Source organism: Papio anubis, chromosome 14 (assembly GCF_008728515.1).
Source record: "Papio anubis isolate 15944 chromosome 14, Panubis1.0, whole genome shotgun sequence".
NCBI lineage: Eukaryota > Metazoa > Chordata > Mammalia > Primates > Cercopithecidae > Papio > Papio anubis.
Genome location: NC_044989.1, coordinates 3,011,747 through 3,021,623, shown reverse-complemented (window position 1 = coordinate 3,021,623; position 9,877 = coordinate 3,011,747). Strand labels below are relative to the sequence as shown.

The 9,877-nt window shown below is 49.3% G+C and overlaps 1 long non-coding RNA gene across 1 annotated transcript; it reads left to right on the top strand.

The window, feature by feature from the left end:
• The first annotated feature begins 1,471 nt into the window (after positions 1-1,471).
• LOC116270229 lies at positions 1,472-9,555 on the top strand. The gene is made up of 4 exons (XR_004178157.1): positions 1,472-1,521; positions 7,414-7,721; positions 8,929-9,025; positions 9,302-9,555. It is a non-coding gene; the product is annotated as an uncharacterized LOC116270229 (long non-coding RNA).
• Positions 9,556-9,877: the final 322 nt, after the last annotated feature.

The window sequence follows — 9,877 nt, the reverse complement described above, 5'->3', positions numbered from 1 at the left end:
TGTAATACATATAAAGAATTATCATGGAGAAAGGGATTCTTTGCTCAGCCTCAAGAATTAGAATTGGACTTTAGTCCTGTCACTAAAATAAGAGTCTCACTGCAGCTGGTCCTCTCTTCCCTCTATCCTGTGGGCGTGGCTCCTGCCCTTGGTATTTGCACAACACCCACTCTTTCTAGTGATTTCAGGTTCCCCATGAAAGTCATTCACCCTCTCCTAGGAAAGAACCGAGTTTTCAAAAGGTCACACACGTGTGTGTCAGTCTGAGCCACTCTGGGTTAATTAGTCATCAAGGAGAATTGAATAATATGAGATCAAGCTGCAGGGGTGGCGGGGGTAACCTGGAACCCACATTTTATTTTAAAATTATAATTTGGTGTCATATTTAAAATGCTAGTTCTCAGGGGATGATGCATTTTTATTTCTCAAGTCTTCATAAAAAAACCAAAATAGAAAAAAAAAAGTATAACTTGTAGCTTGATTTGTGTGTGTTTGGTAGAATATCCTGATTTAGTTCACAAGAAATATTCATGGTAAAAGCAAAGGAAAGAGCCCCAGTGAATATTAGTGGATATTTGCATGCAGAGCAACTAAACCTTTATCCTCCATCTATTTATCTCAAAATGGGTGGGAGCCACGGGGAGAGGACAGGAAGACAAAAGATGAGGAATAAATCTGATTGCATTATCTGGACAAAATTCAATCAATTTGCAGCTTCAATACTGGCTGCTACATTCAGATTGCTGCTGTTAAAAAATAGCTGTGGCCAGGCACAGTGGCTCACGCCTGTAATCCCAGCACTTTGGGAGGCCGAGGTGGGTGGATCACGAGGTCAGGAGATCGAGACCATCCCAGCCAACATGGTGAAACCCCGTCTCTACCAAAAATACAAAAATAACCCTGGTGTGGTGGTGCGTGCCTGTAGTCCCACCTACTTGGGAGGCTGAGGCAGAAGAATTGCTTGAACCAGGGAGTCGGAGGTTGCAGTTAGCCGAGATTGCGCCACTGCACTCCAGCCTGGCAACAGACAACAACAACAGCAACAACAACAAACCCAGCCTTATGGGGATATAATTTACATGCCATAAAAGTCACCTGTTTTAAGTGTACAGTTCAATGAACTTTAGGTTGTTTAAAGAGGGTACAACCATCACCACCCTCTAATTTTAGGACCTGCAGTCACCCTGTGATGACACCTCATTCTGACACCCAGTCCTAGCTAATTATTATTATTTTTGTGACAGAATCTCCCTCTGTCGCCCAGGCTGGAGTGCGGTGGATTAATCATGGTTCACTGCAGCCTCAACCTCACTGGGCTCAGGTGATCCTCCTGCCTCAGCCCCCCAGTAGCTGGGACCATAGGCAGGCATACGCCACCACGCCCAGCTAATTTTTGTATTTTTTTTGTAGATGTGAGGTTGCCCAGGCTGGTTTCAAACTCCTGTACTCAAGTGATCCTTCTGCCTTGGCGTCCCCAAAGTGCTTGGATTACAGGTATGAACCACAGCACCTAGCTCTTAGGTAATTACTAATCCACTTTTGATCTCTTGCTATTTGTTGTTGTTGTTGTTTGTTTGTTTGTTTTTGATACTTGATATAAATTAAATGACCCACTATATCTTCTTTTGTGTCTGCTTCTTTCAGATAATGCAATGTTTTCAAGGTTTATCCATGTGGTAGTGGATGCCAGCGTTTCCTTCTTTCTTATTGTCAATTAATGTTCCATTTGATGGATATACCACATCCTGTTTACCACATCACCATTTGATGGCCATTGGATTGTTTTCACTTTTTGGCTGTTGTGAATAATGCTGCTATGGACATTTGTGTGTGAGTGTCTGTCTGGACATGCACTTTCATTTCTCTTGAGCACATACCTAGGAGCGGAACTTCTGAGTCACCTGGTAACTCTAGGCTGAAAATCGATTTGATCCAGCAATTCCACTACTGGGTATCTACCCAGAGGAAAAGAAGTCATTATACGAAAAAGGTACTTGAACACACATGTTTACAGCAGCACAATTCACAATTGCAAAATAGTGGAACCAGCCCAAATGCCCATCAATCAATGAATGGATAAAGAAACTGTGTATGTGTGTATATATACATATATATACACACACACACATACACACACACACAAAAATATATATTTAATGGAATACTACTCAGCCATAAAAAGGAATGAATTAATGGCATTTGCAGTGACCTGGATGAGATTGGAGACTATTATTCCTAAAATTGAAATTATAGGAAGTCAGGAATGGAAACTAAGCATTCTAATGTTCTCACTCCTTAGAAGTGGGAGTTAAGCTATGAGGATGCAAAGGCATAACAAGGATATGATGGACTTAGGGGACTTGCAGGGGAGATGGTGGGACGGGGATGAGGGATAAAAGACTACAAACTGGGTTCAGTGTATACTGCTCCGGTGATGGATGCACCAAAATCTCACAAATCACCACCAAAGAACTTACTTGACTAGGGCGTGGTGGCTCACACCTGTAATCCTAGCGATTTGGGAGGCAGAGGCGGGCGGATCACCTGAGATCAGGAGTTCGAGACCAGCTTGGCAAACATGGTGAAATCCCATCTCTACTAAAAATTACAAGAATAGCTGGGCATGGTGGCGGGTGCCTGTAATTGGCTACTCAGGAGCTGAGACAGGAGGGGAATCACTTGAACCTGGGAGAGTAGAGTTCACGGTGAGCCCGAGGATCATGCTACTGAACTCCACAAACACTACCGTGTGCTGTTGGCCTTAGTAGTGATGATGTCGGCGTCTTCTACCGTCGCGGCTTGTTGGCCATCGGTGACAATGTCAAGAGTCTTCTCGTGTGCTTGTTGGCCATCCGTGACGATGTCGAGCCCCTTCGTGCACTTGCTGGCCATCGGTGATGATATGCAGTGTCTTCTACCGTGCGGCTTGTTGGCCATCCGTGTGATCTTCGAGAGGCCCCTTCGTGTGCTTGACATTCATGGTGACAATGTTGAGGGAGTCTTCTGGAGTGGCATTGTATCATTGTGATGTGGGCCCCTTCATTGTGCTTATTTAGCCATGTTGGCGATGTGAGCCCCTTCTACCGTGGTGCTTACACTGGCCGCCGGTGGCGATGTCAAGCCCCTTACCGATATTAGCGGCTGGCCCATTGGTGATGATGTCAAGCACCTTCTCGTAATGCTTGTTGGCCATCCGGTGGCGATGTCAAGTGTCTTCTCATCACGATTTGTTGGCCATCGGTGGTGATGTCAAGCCCTTCTGCGTGTGCTTGTTGGCGCTGATGATGTTGAGCACCTTCTTGGCCAGGCTTGTTAGCCATCGGTGATGATGTCAAAGCGCCTTCTCATGTCTTGTTGGCCGGTGATGTAAGTGTCTTCTTGTGCTTGTTGGCCGCCGGGATGATGTCAAGCCTTCTGGTGTACTTGTATGGTGACAATGCTCGAGCCCTTCTACCGTGTGCTTGTAGGCCGTTGGTGATGAGTGTTGGGCATTGGCGTCGGTGGTGAGCGATTGGGCCTTCGTTAATGCGTGTTGTCCATCAGTGATGACGTGGGCACCTTCTTATCAGCCATCAATGATGATGTCAAGTGTTGGCTGTTGCTGATGATGTCGAGCCCCCTCTTGTGTGCTTGTTGGCCATCAGTGATAATGTTGAGTGTCTTCTCATGTGCTTGTTGGCTGTCAGTGATGAGTTGAGCTTCTTCTCATTTGCTTGTTAGTCTTGGTGATGATGTCGAGCATCTTCTCGTGCACTTGTTGGCCATTGATGACGATGTCGAGCGTCTTCTCATGTGCTTGTTGGCCATCGGTGACGATGTCAAGCATCTTCGTGTGCTTGTTGGTCACCGGTGTGATGTCGAGCATCTTCTTGTGCGCTTGTTGGCCACTGATGACGATGTCGAGTGTCTTCTCATGTGCTTGTTGGCCTCAGTGACGATGTCAAGCGTCTTCTCGTGTGCTTGTTGGCCATTGGTGATGATGTCAAGTGTCTTCTCATGAGCTTGTTGGCCATCAGTGATGATGTCAAGCATCTTCTTGTGCGCTTGTTGGCTCTCGGTGATGATGTCGAGTGTCTTCTCTTGCGCTTGTTGGTCATCAGTGACGATGTCAAGCCCCTTCTTGTGCGCTTGTTCGCCATCGGTGACGATGTCAAGCATCTTCTTGTGTGCTTGTTGGCCTCGGTAGCGATGTCGAGCGTCTTCTCGTGCGCTTGTTGGCCATCAGTGACAATGTTGAGCCCCTTCTTGTGCGCTTGTTGGCCATTGGTGATGATGTCGAGCATCTTCTCATGCACTTGTTGGCCATTGGTGACGATGTTGAGTGTCTTCTTGTGTGCTTGTTGGCTGTCAGTGATGATGTCAAGCCCCTTCTCGTGTGCTTGTTGGCCATCGGTGATGATGTCGAGCACCTTCTCGTGCGCTTGTTGGCCATTGGTGATGATGTTGAGCGTCGGCCGTCAGTGACGATGTCGAGCCCCCTCTTGTGCACTTGTTGGCCATTGGTGATGACATCAAGCCCCTTCTTGTGTGCTTGTTGGCCATCGGTGACATTGTCGAGCCCCTTCTCATGTGCTTGTTGGTCATCGGTGATTATGTCAAGCGTTGGCCATTGGTGACGATGTTGAGCCCCTTCTTTTGTGCTTGTTGGCCATTGGTGACAATGTCAAGCCCCTTCTTGTGCGCTTGTTGGCCATCGGTGATGGTTTTGAGCATCTTCTCGTGCGCTTGTTGGCCGTCAGTGATGATGTTGAGTGTTTTCTCATGTGCTTGTTGGCCATCGGTGACGATGTCAAGCATCTTCTCGTGCGCTTGTTGGCCATCGGTGACAATGTCAAGCATCTTCTTGTGCGCTTGTTGGCCATTGGTGATGATGTCGAGCATCTTCTTGTGTGCTTGTTGGCCATCGGTGACGATGTCGAGCCCCTTCTTGTGTGCTTGTTGGCCATTGGCGATGATGTCAAGCACCTTCTCATGTGCTTGTTGGCCATCGGTGACAATGTCGAGCCCCTACTTGTGTGCTTGTTGGCCATCAGTGACAATGTCAAGCACCTTCTTGTGCGCTTTTTGGCCATTGGTGATGATATTGAGTGCCTTCTTGTGTGCTTTTGGCTGTCAGTGATGATGTCGAGCACTTTCTTGTGTGCTTCTTGGCCTCGGTGATGATGTTGAGTGTCTTCTCGTGTGCTCATTGGCTGTTGGTGATGATGTCGAGCATCTTCTCATGTGCTTTTTGGCCATCGTTATGCCCTCCCTGATAGGTTTTCTTTTTTAAAGTTCCGTGAACATTACGCCCTTCACGCCCTGCTGCAGTTGTATTTTTCCATCTGGCTGTGAAGTGTGGAGCTGCCACTGTGCCTCAGCGGGCTCCTTCGTCACCAACTGCCCTGCGGCAGCTGCCAGCATGAAGGGAGCTGGCAGTGGAGTCATCCCAGCAGGATCTCCAGCTGGCCACTGGAGCTGGCCGCAGATTGGGCACCACCAGCTTGGCTGTTATCTTCCCTCCCACCTGGGCCACTTAATGGTATTGGACAGCAACTAACAACCTACAACTCCTGCTCAAAAAGTGACTATCCACATGGGATGCCATGTGCTTTACTCGGTAGGCTGTAAGCTAGTGATGACTCTCGCCCATTTTGTGCAGAAGGAACCTGAAGCTTGTCCAAAGTCACTGAACAACCTGACCTCTGGTCCCACATTCTTCTCTTCATGGCAAGTCCAGAAGGCCTTCAAAGTGCATGAGGTTAAGACCACATAAACACATTTCTCCAAAGTTCTGCTTTTAAGACCTGGCTTTCTTTTTCTGGCATATATTTTTATTGTGGCATAATATGCACAACATACAATTTTCCATTTTGACTTTTTTAAGCGTACAGTTCAGTGGCATTAAGCATGTTCATGGTGCTGTGCAACCATCAGAACTACCCATTTCCAGGGCTTTTTCATCTTGCAAAATTGGAACTCTATCCCCACTCAACACTGAGTCCTCATGCTTCCCCCTCCCCTAACCCCTGGCACCCACCCTTCCACTTTCTGTCTCTATGAATCTGCATATCTGAGTACTGCATGTAAGTGGAATCACATAGTATTTGTCCTTTTGGTTCTGGTTTATTTCACTTAGCATAATGTCCTCAAGCTTCATCCCTGGTGTAGCACATGTCAGATGTCCCTTCCCTTTCTGAAGGTGAATAATATTCCGCCATGTGTCTATGCCGCATGTTGCTTATCTGTTCACCCACTGATGACACTGGGCCGTTAACACCTTTTGGCTGTTGTTAATATGCTGCTGTGAACGTGGAGTGCAGATGTCTGTTTGAGACCCTGATTTCAGTTCTCTTTCATATATTCCCAGAAGTGGGACTGGTAATCAGAACAACACTCATGTTTGTTTTTTGAGGAGCTGCTATACTGTTTTCCATGGTGACACAGTTTCACATTCCCACCAGCAATGCAGGAAGGATCCAGACACAGCTTCCTTCTTAGAAGTGGAAAGAAAAGATAGAAACGGGCCACAGCTCAGCACCTCCGGATTTCAGGATTCGCCTTTTGAACTCAGCTCTGTGAGCTCAGGGACTCCACAGAGGACAGCGGGACTCTGAGGGCAAGGGGACACCAGTGTGGCTGCTGAGTGTCATGGGTGCCCTCGGATAACGAAGGGTTGGGTGTGTGAGAGGCAGTGGCACTACCATGCCATAGCCAATGCCAGGTCGGGTCTGAGCCATCGCTTTGTGATGGGAAGTTCACTCCCTCGTGGGCAGCGGATGCCACTGATTGACTGCTCAATTGTTACCTCGCCACTTTCCCTTCCAAACAGACGGCAGTGCTGCTCAGGTGGACGGGATGGTAGGACCAGGTGTGCCCATTCATGGGATGAGCGGCCAGGCCCTGAGGGTCCCCTGACCCTGCTTCCTTCCTGCACAGGGACAGGTGCTTCCACTCTTCCACTCCCTTCTGGGCTGGGGGACCATGTGAAGTGTGAGGGTGGGGTGTGGATTTGCAGGGTTGAAGTGGAATCCAGGATCTGCCTGGGGCATACTCTTCACAGCCTGGGCAGGGCAGGCAAACCCCAATTTCCTGGAAAGGAGGCCCGAGTAGGGCCACCCAGGGCTGGCAGAGTGAAGTCCTTGAGTCCTCTGCCAAGGGTGCTGTGTCTGGGCTGTGGTAGTCATCTGCATATTTAGAAGGAAAGGCAGGGGTGAAAATATCCCTTTGTGTGCTGAGAGGGTCTGTGGTCTCTCCATTCTTCCTTTGATTTAATAAGAAAGATAAACACTACACAGTGGGTGCTCCTGTGCCAGGCAGGTGCTAAGCCCCCCTAAGATGCCGCCGTACACCAGCTCGCTCGTTTAATTTCAGGTTTAAACAGCTCTGCAGAATACAGGAAAAAGTAAAATATAAAACCCTTTTATATTTCAGGTAGGCACCGGAAGTCGGCTGGCGGGTACCTCTGAGCACACTGGACTCATTCCCAGGGTGGCCACACAGCTGTGGGGCCCTGTGACCTTGGCACTGACCACCCGCGGAGAGGACGGTATTTAAAGGGGCTGAGTTCTTCATCTCTCTCTGCTGTTTTCTCTCTTGTTTCCCTTTTACGTTTTTGACAAGTCCCACCATACTCAGTTCCAGCGTGGGACACACACTAGTGGATTGCTGATGGGTGGAAAGTTGTGCGTGACGTGTTGTGTTGCTGACACCGAAGGCAAAAGCCCAGGACCTGGCCCCAGGTTAGGCTCACACACGCCTGGGCTGTCCCATCTCGGGGGCTCCTTGGTTAGAGCTGAAGGTCTTCAGGCTCTGGTCCCCGTGGGGCTCCCTCACTGGGGAGTGTGTCCAGCCCCTGTCCTCCAGCACTGGGCCCCTGCCTCCCCAGACACGGCCCTCAGGGCAGAGGGGACCACAGACATTCTGAGGTGGACTCTCCTCCGTGTTGGAGATATGAAAAATAAAAAGGGAAGGACTTGGGGAAGAGAATGGGCACTGTTTACTTCCTCCCAATTCCATGTTAACGAGTTCCCGCTGAATTCTCTGGGTAAGCAGAGAACAGCTGTGCAGAGCATGAGCTGTGAGTCCCAGGCCCGTTCTCCTGGTAAGACTGGGCCCCACAGTGCTGGAGCTGACCTCTCACCAAGGGTCCGTCCCTTTGTCCCTTCCTATGACTGATTCTTTCATGGCGTCTAATGATGAGGCAAGGAAGCTGTCAGCTTGGAGTTTCGACACCATTGATTGCCCCCATAAGGAGCCAGTGGGATGGACACCAGCTCCCACCCGTTGCCCGAAACATTCCTGCAGACCCTCAGCCTGCAGCAGTGCCCCACCAAAGGTCCCCACCTACAGTTCTGCCCACACCCCCAGGCTCTCCCCAGCTCACCACCTCCCAGGGTGCTTCCAGCTCTCCTCCCCCAGGGTCCTTCAAGCTCTCTCCTTCCAGGGTCCCTCCAGCTCTCCCTGCTCTAGGCTCCCTCCAGCTCTCCTCCCCCAGGGTCCCTCCAGCTGGGCTGTCTCTTGCACCCTGGGGCCTGGTGCTCTACTGCTCTCTGTCCGCTTCCTGCCTCCAGGCTGTGTCCCAGCTCTATGCACCTGACACACATATCTCCCCTCTTCATCTGTCTAAAGCCTACCTGTGCTTTCCAAGCACATCTCAAATATCATTTCAAATGTCAAATAACAGAGTGATCTTTTAAAAATATAAATCCGATCATGTCATTTGTGCTTAACGCCTTTCATGGTTTCTGATTGCACAGTAAACCCAAGGCCCTTCTCTGCAGTCCAGGTCCCTGCCCACCTCGGTCCTCGTCCCCCTGTCCCCTTCATCCCCGAGCTCATCCCTGCCCTGGGGACGTGCCACTTGCCATAGCTTTGCAGGGATGGCTTTCCCTGGTTCTGCATGTGGCGAACTCTGTCTTGACGTCCACATCTGTTCAAATATCACAGAATCTGCAGGAGAGCTTCTGTGTCCTGGATCTGAGGCAGCCCCTTCAGGAAAAGAATCACAGCCCTGAAGACGTCCATGTCCCCATTGCTGGTACCTGTGAGTATGTTATGCTTTGTGGCAACAGGGGCTTTGCAGAGGGAATGGAGGATACAAAGTTTAAGGTTTCCTGGCTTATCTGTGGGGGCCCAGCGTGATTATAAATGTCCTTAGATGTGGAAGGGAGAGGTGGGAGGAAGAAGCAGCGTGGGTCCACGTGAGATGCATGGACGGCCGATGCTGGCTTTGATGGTGGAGGAAGGGGCTGAGCTCTGAGGAATGGGGTTTTCACAGGAGCAGGAAGCAGCTCTTAGCAAGGGAACCTCTGTCCTGCAGCCACAGGAGCTGAATTCTGCCAACAACCCACACAAGCTGGAAACAGACACCCCCAGGGCCTCTAGAAGGAAGGCAGCCGGCAGACTGGTGACTCCTGGGAATGGTAGGATCACACACTCGTGTGGTTTCAGCCGCTGAACATGTGGTTATGGCAGCCACAGAAAATGAATGCAGCCCACATCGCTCTTTTTTTTTTTTTCTTTTGTGAGACACGATTTCAGTCTGTCACCCAGGCTGGGGTGCAGTGGCACGATCACGGCTCAGTGCAGCCTAAACCTTCTGGGCTTAAGTGATCCCCCTGCTTCAGCCTCCCAAGAAGCTGGGACTACAGGTGCATGCTACCATGCTTAGCTAATTCTTTTTTTTTTAATGTTACTCATTATTTATTGAAAAATAAAACCTGAAAGGCACTGGATTCAGTCATAATATGTCCAGATATTCTTCTGTTTTAAAAAAATTTTACTTTAAGTTCTGGGATACATGTGCAGAATGTGCAGGTTTGTTACTTAGGTATACATGTGCCATAGTGGTTTGCTGCACCCATCAACCCGTCATCTAGGTTTTAAGCCCCACATG